Raw genomic sequence first — 17,879 nt, 5'->3', positions numbered from 1 at the left:
AGAGGGTTGTCACGCTCAACATCTACCTTCATCCCAGGTGATCCAGTGAATGGGAATCTCGGGGGCGCTACCTGGTCCGTATCACAGTCTATAGGGCACCAAGTGCGCACATCGCTGAGGTCAGGTGCAGGATCATCTCCGTTGTCACTTGCCCGATCAGTGTCAGTGTCAGACAACAAATCTCCCCACGACTCACTATCGCTCAGTTCTGTGAGCAACTTTGTGTCGCTGTCACTCAACTGGTCCAAAAGCTCCTTTGTAGCAAAGTGGCACTTTTGTTATGCCACGTTCTAAATATTTTTAATGGGCACAAATGACAGTAAAATGTCATGCAGGGGGGAACTGGACAGTGATGGTGTCAGATCTGAGGTGATACAGTGTTATCCTCTCAGATTACAATGTATCACCTCCTTTTATGTGTGTGTGTCACTTTTCAATTTTGAATTACCCGCCCAGTTCCGCTCCCATGCACCGCTGCTGCTTGCAGGGAGCCGAACCAGGAAGTCAAATGACGGTCATCGAGAGTGCCAGTGATCTCGCTGGCGAACACAGCAATAGAATATCATCGCTGGATCACTAGAAGAAGGTAAGGGGACTCCGCTGCAGGCTTTGCAATGTTACCCCGAGCGTGACTTGACCACATCCTGGTCCCTTCTCCCTATTGTCCTGCGTGCTCAAATTAAAGGCACGGCCCTATCGGACCACTCTATAGTAGCCATGTCTATCCGATCTCTTGCCCATGACACAAAATGGGGACACTGGAGACTGAATTAATCCACTCTTGATCAAAGCAGAGAAAGCCATCCACTGAAGTGGCAAAAAATTCTACACACAAAAGGACAGAATAGGTCCATTATTAGCTACCAAATTACCCCCCCCCCCTGAGTAAAGGTCCACACCATGCCCAAGATCCAAATTGCTGGTCAGGAACCTACAGCCAACCCAACCAAAATACTAGAGGCATTCCAAGACTTCTACTCCATAGCCCCCCTACACAGACCAACAGAAACTCCATATCTAGGTTTCTGAATGACCTTCCCATTCCATCCCTAGATACTAAACACAGGAACCTCCTGGTGGCAGCCTTCACAGAGGAGGTGATGGAAGTCATCAAGGGCCTCAAAAAGGGTCAGCCCTTGGCCCAGATGGTCTTTCCGTCCCCTACTAGAAGGCCTTTGCAGGTATCCTGGCCCCATACATGACCACATTTTTAATGCCAAAACACAGGGCTTCCCCCTGGGCACCCAACTCAACACAGCATACATCACAATCATACCCAAACAGACAAGAACCTCGATGAAGTTGGCAACTATCGTCCAATTTCCCTAATAAACAACGACCTGGAAATATTAACCAAAATTACGGCAGACTGCCTCACCTCCTTCATTAGTTCATATATATACATAAAGACCAGATGCCATGTCCGCTGTGACCCACTGATCGTTCCCCAGAGAAGCATAATGACAATCTGTCACAAGGTCACCTTTCTGACAGGGGAAAAGATGGAGATCTTTTGTTCCTGCTAAGCAGGAACACTGATCTCTGTCTTCCTCCAGTCAGAGCAACCCCCACACAGTTATCAATAACCCTCTAGAGACACACTTAACACTTTGATCATGTCTGGTGTTAACCCCTTCCCTGCCAGTGTCATTAGTACAGTAATAGTGCATTTTTTCAGCACTGATCATTGAATTAGTGTCACTGGTCCCCCAAAAAAGTGTCAGTTATGTGTCTGATTTGTCTGCCGCAGTGTCGCATTCCTGCTATAAATTGCTGATCACCGCCATTAGTAGTAAAAAAAAAAAAAAAAATTACATAAAAATATCCAAATTTTTATACGCGTATTGGGATTTTTTGGGAGGTAGAATCTCGCGCCAAACATTATATAAATGGAAAACAAAATAAATAAATAACCTGAGCTGCTGTCCCAAAAATTACAATGATATGTAACAAAGTGAATATGTGAAAGAAGCGGACGCGCTAGGAATATTGATCATCTGAATTAGGTAAATAAATAATTAATCAGCAAATCAATAGTGAATAATCAGCAATAATACTTAATCATACATGGTGAGAAAGAACAATTAAATTAGTGAATAGTGAAATATTATTGATAATAAAGAACTTATAAAAAAATAAAATAATGGTGTCCATCAGAGTGCAAACTCCCTTTCAGGGAGATAACATTAGCCAATAATGTGCAATAAGAAAGTCCAAACGGTGAATATGCTTGCAAGATGTTTCCACTTAATCTGTGCAGACTTCCACCTCCACCACAAGAAGAAAGAAAGAAAGAAATAATCACCGCAAAAGAAGTGCTCATGGATGGCACCTTACCAAAAGATGTTAACCTCTTTAACTAAAAAGAGATCAAATAGGCATGGGTTATAACCATAGATTCCAGACGACGCTCCAGATGTCTCGATATCGTCATATTCAACACCACATGAAGTAAATCAAAAGAGAAATCGCCATAAAATAATAACGTTTTATTTAAAACAATATAAGGAAAGGCAACGCCAAATGGCCCCTTACTTGAAAAGTGCCTTAACCCAGCACTGAGGCTGGTCTGCGTTGAATGATGTGTGGAGAAACGGTCCCACGCTACAGGAAGCCTGCAGTCGGCGTGCGTTCCACCTCTCAGGAAGAGAGGACCAGCGTGACCGGAAGTACGTAGATATTTGCGTGACCAGTGCGCCTCGACGAGGCGAGACGCACTGGTCACGCAAATACCTACGTACTTCCGGTCACGCTGGTCCTCTCTACCTTTCTTCTTGTGGTGGAGGTGGAAGTCTGCACAGATTAAGTGGAAACATCTTGGAAGCATATTCACCGTTTGGACTTTTTTATTGCACATGATTGGCTAATGTTATCTCCCTGAAAGGGAGTTTGCACTCTGATGGACACCATTATTTTATTTTTTATAAGTTCTTTATTATCAATAATATTTCACTATTCACTAATTTAATTGTTCTTTCTCACCATGTATGATTAAGTATTATTGCTGATTATTCACTATTGATTTGCTGATTAATTATTTATTTAGCTAATTGGGATTTTTTACCAAAAATATGTAGCTGAATACATATTGCCCTAAATTTATGAAGAAATAAGATTTATTTTTTTTGGATATGTTTTATAGCAGAAAGTAAAAAATATTGTTTCTCTTCAAAATCGTCACTTTTTTTGTTTATAACGCGCACAAAAAATGCAGAGGTGTTCAAATAGCACCAAAAGAAATCTCTATTTTGGGGGGAAAAAAAGACATTAATTTTATTTGAGTACATTGTTGCACGACAATTGTCAGTTAAAGTGACGCAGTGCCGTATCTCAAAAAAACAAACAGAAAAACATACAAAAAAAAAACCACTAGACAACCTGGTCATAAACGTTAGGCAATACACTCAAACATAGAAAAATAAACTGACATCAGTGCAAAATATAAAGTAGTCACAGTGGTAAAAGGATCAGATATAATACCTTTATACAGCAAAAGTGGAGGTCAAGACTGTGACAGAACCCACTGTCATTGTGTGTTTTGGAAGGGACTGTGGGCTGGCCTGTTACCCACAGATTATGGCCCAGAATACTGGAGATACTGGAGATACTGGAAACCTGAAGACAAGCTGGCATTGAGATAATGTAATGTAATGCTACAGCCCTTCTCCCCCCCCCCCTTGTTGCTGTGTCTAATTGTCTTGGTTCATTGCACATAGACAATGGTCTGGACTGGAGACGTCTCTCCGCAGGGGATGTGTATTGAGAGGCTGCCTGCTTACCATAATCTCACAGGCCCAGATTCAAGAAGCAATTGCGCCTGTGTAACCATAAGTTACACGGCACAATTGCTTACTTGCTCCGGTGTAAGATTTTAGGCTGCATTCTTGCGTGGGCCGCTAGGGGGCGCTCCCATTGTGATCAGCGTGTAGTATGCAAATTGCATACTACCACTGATTCACAAACTTGCGCGGGCCCTGCGCAAGCCAGGTACAGAGTTTCTGTATGGCAACTTTAGCGCAAGGCTGCCCCTTCTAATAGTAGGGGCAGTCAATGCTAAAGTATAGCTGCCGTTCCCGCGCTGTGAAATTTGTATTTCACTGCGTTTGCGTAAGTGATTCGTGAATGGCGTCATTTACGTTCACTTTGAAGCAAATGACGTCCTTGCGACGTCATTTGCCGCAATGCACGTCGGGAAAGTTTCCCAACAGAGCATGCGCTCTACGCTCGGCGCGGGAGCGCGCCTAATTTAAATGATTCCCTCCCCCGGCGGGATCATTTAAATTGCGCGTGCTTACGCCGGGCAATTTTGCCGGCGCGCCCTCGCAAGTTACGGAGCTACTGCTCCGTGAATCGAGGGCAGCGGCGCAAATTTGCAGGGGCGCAGGGAAAAATCGTTGCCCTGTGCCTCCGTAAGTTTAGTGCAAAACTATGCTGAATCTGGGCCGTTATGTTTATCTGTAGCCTGTTTCAATGTACAAATTTTCAGTTCCCATTGGTTGTTCCTTGTCTCCCTCCCCTCTTTGACAAGGCTAAGGGAAGTGTCCCTAACTGTGTGTAAAACTGTATGCTTTGGATTTAATAAAGAGTTTGTGCTCTGCATGTTTAACCCTCAACACCTGTGTGGATTGTCTAGAGATCCGTGAGGCAGGGCCCATCAATGGTCAAGCAAGAGTAGTACAATCAGTGCTGGGAGAGGGTTAGTGGACTAGCCAACCATCTACCCCAAATTTTGTGGAATGTTTTGTTCTGTTTCCGGAGTTCAAAAGTAAGTTTATACAGTGGGATAGTGTCATTAGTAAGTTTTAACCAGAGGGAGTTCAGAGAGGTCTGTGTGCCCTTCCAGGACAGTAAAATAGCTTTTTTAACATAGAAGAAGAGTATACGGAGCAGTCTCTTGGCATGTGATGATAGGTGTAATTCGCCAAAAATGCCTACTAGGCAGTTCTTGGGGTGGATTATGTTTGGGAGGCCTAGCGCCGATGAGATGAAAGCACCCACTTCTTCCCAGAAGTCCTGGATTACTGGGCATGTCCAGAAGCAGTGTAAGAAATCGGCCTCCTGGCCACAGCTGCGGAAACAGACAGCCGAGGGCAGGAGACCCATCCTGTGTAACCTAGCCGGAGTGAGGTGGGTTTGATGGGAAATTTTGACCTGTATGATGAGGTCCTGGAAACAATAACAGAGGTTTTATACGTATCACAAAATTCTGACCAGTCCTCGTCTACCAGGGAGATGTCCAGAGAGGTCCATTTTACCTGAGCTTTGTGAAACCCGGGGTTAAAGTGAGTCATTAGGGCTGCATAATAGATGGAGACAAGTTTAGTGGGATCTGGCTGTCTGAGCAGTTTTTCCAATGGGGGCAGGTCAGTGGGATCATCCAGGGAGCCAAACTGGGCACGGATAGCGTGCCTGAGCTGGTAGTAATAAAATAAGTACGATCTTGGTAAATCGAAATCTAAGCGTAGCTGAGAAAAAGATTTAAAGCCCTGAGCATTGTACAGGTGGCATAAATATTTAACCCCCTTGGAGTACCAGCGATTGGGATCAGGAAGGGAGTATAGTTCCTGCAGATTGGGGTTAAACCACAGGGGGTTGTTGGGAGATTTCAGCCAGGTGTACATACTTTTGTGACAATATAACGAAAAGAGGAAAGGGAAGTGGCAAATATGGAGGTTCCGGGCGATCGGGGACCCGGCCTCTGTAGATAATATTATGTAGGGTTTCCAGAGAAGATGCGATGACTCCCTCCGTGGATGCACAGGCATTGGCCGGAACCGGGCACAGCCAATCGTGGATGTGCACCAACTGGGATACCAAATAATATAGAAAGAAGTTGGGAAATGCCAGGCCTGCCAAGTGCGCTGGCAACCGTAGTGTTTCAAGTGCTACCTTGGGGGAGCCACCCTTCCACAGGAAAGTAGTACATATTGAATCTATGCGTTTAAAAATAGATTTAGGTATTTTGCAAGGGGAATTGGCAAGGATATAGAGTAATCTCGGTAGGTAAATCATTTTGAGGACGTTGGCCCTCCCCATAAGATCCAGAGGCAGATCCATCCACTTGTCTGCTCCTGAAGGCAGACCAATAGAGGATCTAAGTTATTGGCGACATATAAAGATAAAGGTACCTAAAGGAGGATACCACTTGAAGCTTGGAATCCGGGTGAATCAGGGGAGGCTCAGCCACATCTAGGAGGAAAAGACTAGACTTATCCCAATTCACCCGGAAGCAATCTTGAAAAAATTGACACATTTTTTTAATTTTTGCTATAATAAATATCCCCCAAAAATATATAAAAATGTTTTTTTCCTCAGTTTAGGTCGATACGTATTCTTCTACATATTTTTGGTAAAAAAAATCGCAATAAGCGTTTATTGAACGAAAAGTTATAGCGTATACAAAATAGGGGATAGTTTTATGGCATTTTTATTAATATTTTTTTTTACTAGTATTGGCGGCGATCAGTGATTTTTATTGTGACTGCGACATTATGGTGGACACATCGGATACTTTTGACACCATTTTGGGATCATTGTAATTTTTACAGCGATCAGTGCTATAAAAATGCTGTAAAAAGACACTGGGAGTGAAGGGGTTAACATGTAGGGGGCAGTGAAGAGGTTAAGTGAGACCTAGGGAGTGCTTCTAACTGTTGGGGGGCGTGGCTTGCCAACACAGGTCACTGATCGCTGTTCCCGATGACAGGGAACAGACGATCAGTGCCATGTCACTAGGAAGAACGGGGAGATGTTGTGTTTACATTAACATCTCCCCGTTCTTCAGCTCTGTAAACTCGATCGCAAGACACCGGCAGACATCGAGTCCGCAGGCCCCGTGGGCAAATCACGGAGTTTGCGACAGAGTCGCAGGAGTGCCATCAGTAGCACGAGCGACCACACAACAAATTAAAGGGGACGTGTATATATGCCCATTTGCCCAGCCGTGCCATTCTGTCTACGTAAATAAGCGGTTTATAAAAAAAAATTCCAGCACTATGAACCACCGCCACAAATGATACAGCCTCCATAGGAGGAGCCTTGGCCAAATGACGCGCAACCCATCTGACAGCTCTTAATAGCCGAGGGCGGGGCCACCCGTGACATGGATGGGTGACCCCGCCCCCTGCTGATGCATCACGGGAAACCCTTGTTGCATCAGAGGGGGTGGGGTCATCCGTGACTCAGCGGCAAACTGCCAGAAACCCCTGTTGCATCAGAGGTGGTGGGGTCACCCGTCCAGATCACGGCCACCCTTGATTATTTAAGAGCTGTCAGACGGGTTACACGTCATTCGGCCGGGGGCGCTTCCTATGGAGGCTGTATCATTCATGGCGGCGGGTCCGGGTCGTAGAAGGATTACAGCGCTGGATTTTTTTTATTATTAACCACTTCAATACCAGGCACTTATGCACCTTCCTGCCCAAGCCAATTTTCAGCTTTCAGCGCTGTCGCAATTTTAATGACAATTGTGCGGTCATGCTACACTGTACCCAAATAAAATTTTTATCATTTTGTTTACAGAAATAGAGCTTTCTTTTGGTGGTATTTGATCACCTCTGCGATAAAATTTTTCTTTTTTTCTGTTAATTTTTTGTAAAAAAGTATGGGCCTAATCCACAGCCAGCGGGTGTAACTTAAATATTCGGATTTAAGTTACACCGCCGGAAAATTTCTACCTAAGTGCCCGATCCACAAAGCACTTACCTAGAAATTTTCTGCGGTGTTACTTAAATCCGGCCGGCGCAAGGCGTTCCTAATTTAATGGGGCGAGTCCCATTTAAATTAGGCGCGCTCCCACGCCGGACGTACTGCGCATGCTCCCGACGTCATTTTCCCGACGTGATTTGCACGGTTTTACGTTGCGCCGGGTTTTGAGAATCGCGCCGGGCTTAAAAAAAAAATTGAAAAAAAAAAAACAGCGACGCGGGATAGAAGGGCCTACTTTTACAAGGCCTAAACAGTTTAGGCCTTGTAAAAGCAGCCCTAATATTGCGACGGCAAACTAATACTTACGGAGAAAAAACGAAGCGTAAAATCTTTGTGGATCTCCGTAAGTGCTAATTTGCATACCTGGAGCGGCATTCCGACGAGAAATGCCCCCAGCGGCGGCTGCGGTACTGCATCCTAAGATCCGACAGTGTAAGTCCCTTACACATGTCGGATCTTCTCCCTATCTATGTGAAACTGATTCTGTGGATCAGTTCCATAGATAGAAACAGGGATACGACTGCGTATCAGTAGATACGCCGGCGTATCCCTTTTGTGGATTACCCCCTTTGTTTTCTTCTTCAATTACGGGCACTGATATGGCTGCACTGATAAGGCGGCCAATGAGTAGACATGTGCGTTCGTAACGAATAGATTTTCATACAAATTTGTTAGTATTCGTACATTCGGATCAATTCGAACATCCAAAAAGCTGAAAGAACCAAAATACGAACCAAAATACGAAAATTACGAAATTACGAATAAGCAAAATAACGAACAAGCAAAAATACGAACGTACCATAGGACAATCTTACTAAAATACGAAACACCGAAACAGCAAAAGAACGAAAATGACATCTATAACGAACGATTTGCATTCCGTATTTTAAATCTTTTGTCTGTTTGTATTTTCATTTGTGTGTTTTGTAAATCCGTTTCTTTGTCTGTTCGTAAATTTGTGTACTCATATGGTTGTTTCGAATGAGCACTGGGCAGTGTAGTTAGTGAGTGATTATCTTACTTAATATCTTAGTCAATCAGCTTATCTCTTTTGTGCTGAGTCACATTGGACAGTGTAAAGCCTCGTACACACGATCGGACTTCAAACAAACTTTTCCGTGGATTTTTGTCCGAAGGGAGTTGGCTGGACTTTTGAAACAGAAAAAGTTTGTCCGATGGAGCGTACACACGGTCGGATTTTTTTGAAAACGCTCATTTTGAAGTTTGTTGGCAAAAATTCCGACCGTGTGTTAAGAGAAAGTCAATCTTACTATGGATTAGCCGTGTGTTGCGATGTATTTACAAAAGTACAAAAATACAAATCCATTAAAAGAAAAGTATTATCTAACAAAATTACGAATTTCGAATCAACGAAAATAAATTAGACAGAATTACGAATCATTCAGTATAAACGAAAATAAAACTGTTACGAAAATACGAACGGGTGTGAATAGGAAAACTTGCGTCTTACGAAATATGAACGGGTCCGAATAGGAAAACTTGTGTCTTACGAAATTACGAATCTTTACGAACCTACGGAACGAGAAGAAACTAAACAAAAAAAACATTTTTTGTTGTGCACATGTCTACCAATGAGGTGGCACTGATGGGCACTGATGATGGTCACTGATAGGCGGCACTGATGGGCACTCATTGACGGCACTGATGGGCACTCATAGGCGGCACTGATGGGTACTTATGGGTGGCACTGATTGGTACTTATGGTTGGCACTGATCGCTGGCACAGATGGGCACTGATAGGTGGGCACTGATGGGCATGGATGGTCACTGAGAGGTGGCACTGATGGACACTGAGGGGTGGCACTGATAATACTGATGGTGGCATTGCTGGGCATCACTTTTTTAAATGTTTTCTATGTTGTGCCCATGTTTCCAGTCAGTACCCATTTGTGGGCACCGATTGGCATATATTGCAAATATTTTTTTTACATGTGGATGGCCATGGGGTACATACCTGGCCATCCACATGTTGCCCCCTTGCCTGGTGGTCCTGGTGGCTTCCCTGGTGGTCCAATGTGGGCATCTGCAGGGGGCTATGCTGATAAACAATCAGCGTATACCCCCCTGTCAGGAGAGCTGCCGATCGGCTCTACACTACTCACGTCTGTCAGACGTGAGTGAGAAAGAGCTGATCAATGGCTCTACCTGTTTACATCGTGACCAGCCGTGATTGGACACGGCTGATCATGTGGTAAAGAGCCTCCGCCGGAGGCTCTTTACCAAGATCGGAGATGCAGGGTGTCAGACTGACAACATTGCAAGCAGATTAGACACAAACATTTTTGGCCAACATCAGTATAACATTATTTTAAAGAGTATTTAAAGACAAAAATATAAGGTCCACTTATCAGATTTCTCATTTCTAAATGAGTTTAGGACCCCCAAAATAAGCCTTTGGCACTCTGCCTGAATTTAAGGACAACAATAACATTTGTACACATTTTAGGGGGTGTTCGGGGTATAGGGTAAAGTGCTTCAATTGAGCTGACAAAATACATTGTTAAGTGACTATGCTAGTTGTGTATGGGCCTAGGATAACATTCTGGAGAGGTTAGTGAAGGTAAATGTGCATGAAGGACATTAAAAGCTTACAGCATGCATGAGGACAAAGGGGACAGTCACAGCATATAACATTCATGGTAATTAGGGAATGATGAAAGAAATACAATACATTAGCAAACATTAAATACATAGACTGTGATGTTAAAGGAGAAAACTTACCTTAATATAGTCCATAATCTATGGCAGAACACGTCTCTGGGATAATGATCCCCAGAGCCTGGGAGGAGATGCCTGTCGAGAACTTGATGTCCTGCAGACTTCTCCCCATCGCCAAGTACCGCAATGTGGCAACTAGCCTTTGTTAGGGAGTGATGGCTTGCCGCATGCAGGTGTCCTGCTTCGTAATATAGGGGGACAGCAAAGCCAACAAACAGTGAAAAACGGGGATAATTCCTGAAATCATTCTCCTGGATCTCCCGCAACATATGAAAGAATTGGTCATGCTGGAGCAACCAATTCTTTGTCCATGAACTCCTTCCCACCCTGTTCATGGACTGGGCTTGGGTCAAAGTAAGAACCCCCACACCAAGCCCATGCAAAGCAATAACTATACCACGAGTACGTATCCGCAACATGGCTAGAAAATAGTCGGCTGGTCAGAATTAACAGAACGCACTGAAAAACAGAAAGGCCTGAGAAGAGCGAGCTATAAATCAGAAACGAGCGGACAAGAACACACTGAAAACCAGATACGAAGTGACTACACGTACTGAAAAACAGATACGAACCCATAAGCACAAACTGAAGAGCAGTAACGGACTGAAAAGCACAAGGCTGAAAAACGCGAATTGTCTCTCACCAAACTTCTACTAACACAAGATCAGCAGAAAGAGCTTGGTATTGAACATCCCTTTTATAGTGCTGTCGTACGTGTTGTATGTGACCGCATTCTTGGTGATCGGAATTTCCGACAATATTTGTGCAACCGTGTGTATGCAAGACAAGTTTGAGCAAAAAAAATACACGGTTTTGTTATTGGAATGTCCGATCGTGTATATGCGGCATTATGCTAAACTGCAAGGTCAGCCAGCTTGCCAAACAGACTAATCACATGACACTCTCAGATGTCACCAATTACTACTCCTCCCACCCTCACCGTTTCCAACGAAAATATATGCACAACAACTTTTTGAAGACCCCTCGTAGAATGTTTGCTTTGCGGGTAAGTTGCATTTTGTATGTGAATTTTGCACAGAGCTTAGTGAATGAGACTTTCATTATCCAATCTTGTGCAATAAAAAATGTTTTTTTGTTTTCTTTGCACATGACTGTGTATTCTTTGCAAAGTAAAATTTCATCACATTCACTAATTTCTGTGAAAAATTCACTTGCAAAGTTCAATATTACTTGCAAAATTAAATGCCTATTTTCCTTTCATAAATCAACCACATAATGTAGAGGGAAATTAAAGCACTCTAGGTTTTAGGTAATTCAATTAATCAACAGCCATTTCAGCATGTGCCATAAGTACGGTAATCATTCTGTTTTTGGGCTCATTTAGATGGGCACTGAGATACGTCCTCTGTTGTCTGTGCTGGCTGCTGTGCTGGCTGCTGTGCCTGTGTGCAACTTTGGAGTTGCACACAGGCATCCAATAGAAGTGGGTGCAGATGCAGTGGTTGCACAGATCCAATGGCATATCAATTTTAGACAAGCAGGCAGGAGGAAGTACATAAATCCAAACAAACAGTGTCTTCTTCTTGCATGTTATATTTCAATATGTGACTGTGTCCATGCGGTCGCTATGTCTGCATCCAATTCTATTGACCGCCTATGCTCAGCTATGAGGTGGATGCAGATGTGGTAGACAATGATTCAGCATACAGGACGGGTCTCAGCACCCGTCTGAATGATCCCTTTCCCCCCAATGTTTTATGAACCCTGCTAGATTATGGCTTAAATTTTGATATATACATTGAGTAAAGATATAAGTCTGAAATTTGTATAATATTTTTTCCTTCTTTAGGTATAAGCATTTAATATATTAACCACTTCAGCCCCGGAAAGAATTTACCCCTTTCCTGACCAGAGCACTTTTTGCAATACGCCACTGCGACGCTTTAACTGATAATTGCACGACGTTGCACCCAAACAAAATAGATTTTGATTTTGATTTCTATCCCACAAATAGAGCTTTCTTTTGGCAGTATTTGATCACCTCTGTGGGGTTTTTTTGTGCTATAAACAAAAGAAGAGCGACAATTTTGAAAAAAACACAATATTTTCAACATTTTGATTTAATACACACAATTAAAAAAAAAAAAAATCACAGTTTAGGCTGGTATGTATTCTTCTACGTATTTTTGGTAAAAAAATCGCAATAAGCATTTATTGATTGGTTTGCGCAAAAGTTATAGAGTCTACAAAATAGGGGATAGATTTATTGCATTTTTATTTATTTTTTTACTAGTAATGGCAGCGATCTGCGTTTTTTATTGTGACTGTGACATTGCGACGAACATATCGGACACTTTTGACACATTTTTGTGACCATTCACATTTATACAGCGATTACTGCTATAAAACTGTACTGATTACTGTGTAAATGTGACTGGCAGGGAAGGGGATACCACTAGGGGGCTCTGAAGGGGTTAAATATGTTACCTGGGAGTGATTCTAACTGTAGGGGGAGGGGACTCACAAGGGAAGGAGACTGATCTGTGTTTCTCTGTACTGGGTCATCGGTCTCACCTCAGACAGAACATGGATCGGTGTGTTTACACACATCGATCCACGGTCCTGCCGTGACTGCGGGCAATCACGGGTGCCCGGCAGAGATCACAGCCACCGAGCAGATGCATCGGGTCCCGAGCGATGCCGCGGGCGTGCGTGCGACCCCGGCGGCGAGCGACCCCTAGATGGCCGGGAAGCCCAGGACATCATACAACATCCACCCAGGATGGGAGATCCAATCTGTGGACATCATATTACTATGGGCGGGATCTGAAGTGGTTAACTGTCTTGTGTATTAATCACATATATAGACATTTGCAATACTATCTACTGTATATATATTTAGAACTAAGGCCTATAGTTGGTATGCCTATGTAGCACTACCCCCGGAAGAGCTGCTGGTTGTTTTTGGGTCTACGCTCGGTAACTAACCCCTTAAAGTGTCTCAAAACCCTCCTGTGACACACCTGGTAATATAGGAGTTGTGGACCTCAATAACTTGTGAGGAAACACAGTATTCCTTTACACAGCAACAGATTATGCAAATAAAAAAAAGGTTACCTTAAGTGGAAGGGTCTTGCAGTATGAAAGATAGGCTTCACACAGACTTCAAGATAACCAAAATAATGCTTTACTTGAAGAAGAACAAAAAAATATGAGTAAAACAGTGACACTCTATCCGCAGATCCCTGAAGCATCAACAACAGTAATAAAGCTTTAGCGACAGCTAGGCTGCAATGTCAAATAAACCTGTGTGAGCACGCGGCAAGGGGGTCTCTTTCAACAAAACATATACATTGAAATGCCCTCTTGCCAAACCTCACCCAGCTCTTACCTCTCTTTTTTTTTTTTTTATTGTTTATTTATGAAATTTTCAAAGTCAGTATACAGAATATGACATTGCAACAAGTAAGTTCAACTTTCGGTAATACATAGCCGACAAACCTTAGACAATGTGGTGATACAGGCACAATCTGACAAAATCATGTAAGATATTCAGGTATCAAGGCAATGTAAGCTAGCCATAATCCAAGACAAACAGATCTATAAAAGGTCATCTATTACCGGACAAAAAGGTATAAAGAGAACCAGAAAATAAAAACAAAGAAAGAATAAACAGAAAATAAAATATGCACCATGGAAATCAAGACTCATGAGAGGGATCAGATAGATATCCCGATGAGAACTTGGAATCATCCCACAATTTCCAAATGCTCTCAAACAAAGGCAGGGTGCCTTCAATCTTAGCAGTCAAGTGTTCCATCCTACGCGTATCTACTATAATTGAGAGAACCTGGTGAATAGTGGGGGGTGAAGTGGAGAGCCAGAGCCTGGTGATGGCTCTCTTTGTGGCCAAAAGGACAAAGGACATAAGTTTCTGCGATGTCTTAGGCAGACCCATAAGGGGCAAGCCCAATATGAAGTGCAAAGGTGACAAGGGAACGGGATGGGATAGCAGTGACTGTAGAAGCTCTTGAATCCTTATCCAAAAAGGGCCAATGAGAGGACATTCCCAGAAAATATGAAATAGAGAGCCCACAGCTCACGCACACCTCCAGCAAAACTTGGAGAGGGTAGGGTCACAAGCATGCAATGCTCTTACCTCTCTACAATACAATATAAACTAGTAGAACTGATTAAAGTAGTAGAACTGATTAAAGTATTAACACTGATCACTCGACCAGCGAGTAATGCAACCAATAAAGTGAAGATACAACTCTAAACAGATAGCCCTTGAGTATTATAGCTATAGCTAATTAGGATGGCCAGACCAAACTTCAACACAGTCCCCTAATAACAGTTTGTGCACTTGTTCGTTGGCATGCGTAGGCACGCAAAGAACAACTTGTAATCCAAAAGGGTAATAGTAAACTGTTAAAAGTTTCCTGGATAGTTAAGCCACAAAGATGGATATCAACGATCCACCCTTCCGCAAGCCAATCAGTTCTTTCAGGCAAGTGCCCATCTCACCCAACAGGTTCAGGCCTTGTCCCTCTATGGCACACCGTCTGGTCGGTCAGCAATGTCCGGTCTTCAGACATGTCGCAGGGTTACTGGGATCTCGTCTGATGACTCCGGCAGAAGCTCCGTCCCTCCGTCTCAAACGCCATTCCACCCGGGCGTATGTAGGCCTCAGCTGCAGCCTACTTCCCGTGAAGACACCTTAGACAGTGTCCTCCTGGGTTGAAGAGGTGGTCCAGAGAGAGAGCGCCAAAAACGTCCTCCCCCTTAAATCACCTTCCTCTGCAGGCGGTGTGGAAGGCAAAGCATCTTGGAGTTGTACAGCTGCTCTCTGTGTAATGTAGTTCATTACAGGCCAGGGCAAATGGAGTCTCTTCTCCTTCTGAACTCAATCCCCAACATTCACTGTAGTACCAGAACAAAGTGTAAACAACAGGTGGCTATAACCCAACTCGGCCACCGGAGGGAGCTGAGATCCTTCACGATCAGCAACAGTAGTCTTTTGTATTACATCAGAAACGCAATACTCCGCTACCCTTACATGATACATTTTCAACTAATATAACTTCTATGCCATCCTTTTAAATACAAAATTAATGTTCCTGCTAGCACAGTTAATTAGTCATCAGCAGAGTTATTTTGTAGAAGACCTTTAGGGTATGTACACAGTCCAGTGGTTCTTGTAATTTTTTTCTGTGCATTTGACTGCACTCTAATACTTGTTATAAAATTAGCAATTTGTTTTTTGTGTCAGTACAGAAAAGAAAAATACAGTACAATATGTGTTCAGTAGCATTTTAGATATTTCTTAAACTATCTCTATGCTTTGAGACCATGTGCATCTAAAAGAGAACACACCAGGAAATAATTTGTTGAAGCATATAACAAATACATTGTGGAAACTAAACTGCTGACTAGAAGCCTTTTGAAGCCTTGCAATGTATTTGATAGTGTAGCACTACCCCTGGAGGAGCTACTGGTTGTTTTGGGTCTACGCTCTGTGATTAACCCCTTAAAGTGGCTCAAAAACCCTCCTGTGACACACCTGGTAATATGGGAGTTGTGGACCTCAGTAGCTTGTGAGGAAGCACAATATCCCGTTAGGCCACGTACACGCGATCAGTCCATCCGATGAGAATGGTCTGATGGACCATTTTCATCGGTCCAAACCGATCGTGTGTGGGCCCCATCGGTTAGTTAACCTTCGGTCAAAAAAATAGGAACTTGCTTTAAAATTGAACCGATGAACGCCTAACCGATAGGTCAAAACCGATCGTTAGTATGCAAAAGCATCGGTTAAAAACCAGCGCATGCTCAGAATCAAGTCGACACATGCTTGGAAGCATTGAACATCGTTTTTTTCAGCACATCGTTGTGTTTTACGTCACAGCGTTCTGACACAATCGTTTTTTTAACCAATGGTGTTTAGGCACATCAGACCATCAGTCAGCTTCATCGGTTAACCGATGACAACGGTCCCTCGGACCGTTGTCATCAGATGGACTGATCGTGTATACGAGGCCTTACACTACAACAGACTATGCAAATAAAAGGGGTTACCTTAAATGAAGGGATCTTGCAGTATGAAAGATAAGCTGCACACAGACTTCAATATAACCAAAGTAATGCTTTACTTAAAGAAGTAACAAAGGAACATGAGTAAACAGTGGTACTCTATTTGCAGATCCCTGCAGTATCAATAACAATAATAAAGCTTAAGTATGAGTTGAACTACAATGTCATGTAGACCTGTGTGAGCACACAGCAAGAGGGACCCTTTCAACAAAACATATACATTGAAATAGCCTCTTGCCAAACCTCACCCAGCTCTCTTCCTTTCTACAATACTATGCAAAGTAAAAGAATTGATTACTCGGTCAACGAGCAATGCAATGAATATAGTCAATATACAACACTAAATAACTAACCCTTAAAGGAGCAGTAAGGGAAATTATTTTTTTGCTGAAATGACTGTTGACAGGGTATAGAGACATAAGGGTAGATTCAGGTAGGACTTACGCCGACATATCTCGAGATACGCCGTGTAAGTGTAAATGTGCGCCGTCATATTTTTGCGCCATACCCACAGAACTAGATACGCCTGAAAATAGGCTTCTCCCGACCGACGTAACTTTTCTCCGCCGGCGGAGCGTGGGCGCATATTTACGCCGAACGTATCTGGCGCACCCATTGATTTTGTATGCAAATATGCAAATGAGGGAGATCCGCCGATTCACGAACATACGCGCGACCGGTGCAGGCTACGCGCGGTGCGTGTAAGTTGTACGCCTGGCCTAAAGTTACCCCTCATAAAGCAGGGGTAACTTTGCACCAGACTTGCACAAGTCAGCTGGAGAGCAGCTTCAGCAGCACCATTACGGACGAGCTGAGTAGTGTTGAGCAGAATACGCCATATTCGATTTTGCGATATATCACGAATATATAGCCGAATATTCGAGAAATATTCGCTAAATTCGAATATTCGTGATATTTTATCGAAATGAAATTTTTGCGAAATTTCGCTATTGCGAATGCGAAAATAATTGTGAAATTTCGACAACAGCGGAAGGAGCACTCTGATTGGCTCAGAATATTCGTGATATTTTGCACTCTGATTGGCTCAGAATATTCGTGATATTGTATCTAAATTTCGCAAAATGCAAATGCGATATTGATGGCGGAATTTCGACAACAGCGCTAGGAGCACTCTGATTGGCTCAGAATATTCGTGATATTGTATCGAAATTTCGCAAAATGCGAATGCGATATTGATTGCGGAATTTCGACAACTGCTGGCTCTGATGCAAAAGAAGGGCGGAGAAAATAATCGCGCAATATTCCTATTGCCGAATAATCGCAATGCGAATTTTCGGCAATATAAAATGATGGCTTCAGCTACTCGGCCCAAGGTCTCTAATCATACCAGCAATGCTTTTAGACGTCTATGGAGATCT

The sequence above is a fragment of the Rana temporaria genome, chromosome 7, assembly GCF_905171775.1.
Source record: "Rana temporaria chromosome 7, aRanTem1.1, whole genome shotgun sequence".
Classification (NCBI taxonomy): Eukaryota; Metazoa; Chordata; class Amphibia; order Anura; family Ranidae; genus Rana; species Rana temporaria.
Note: the sequence above shows the minus strand (reverse complement) of the source record.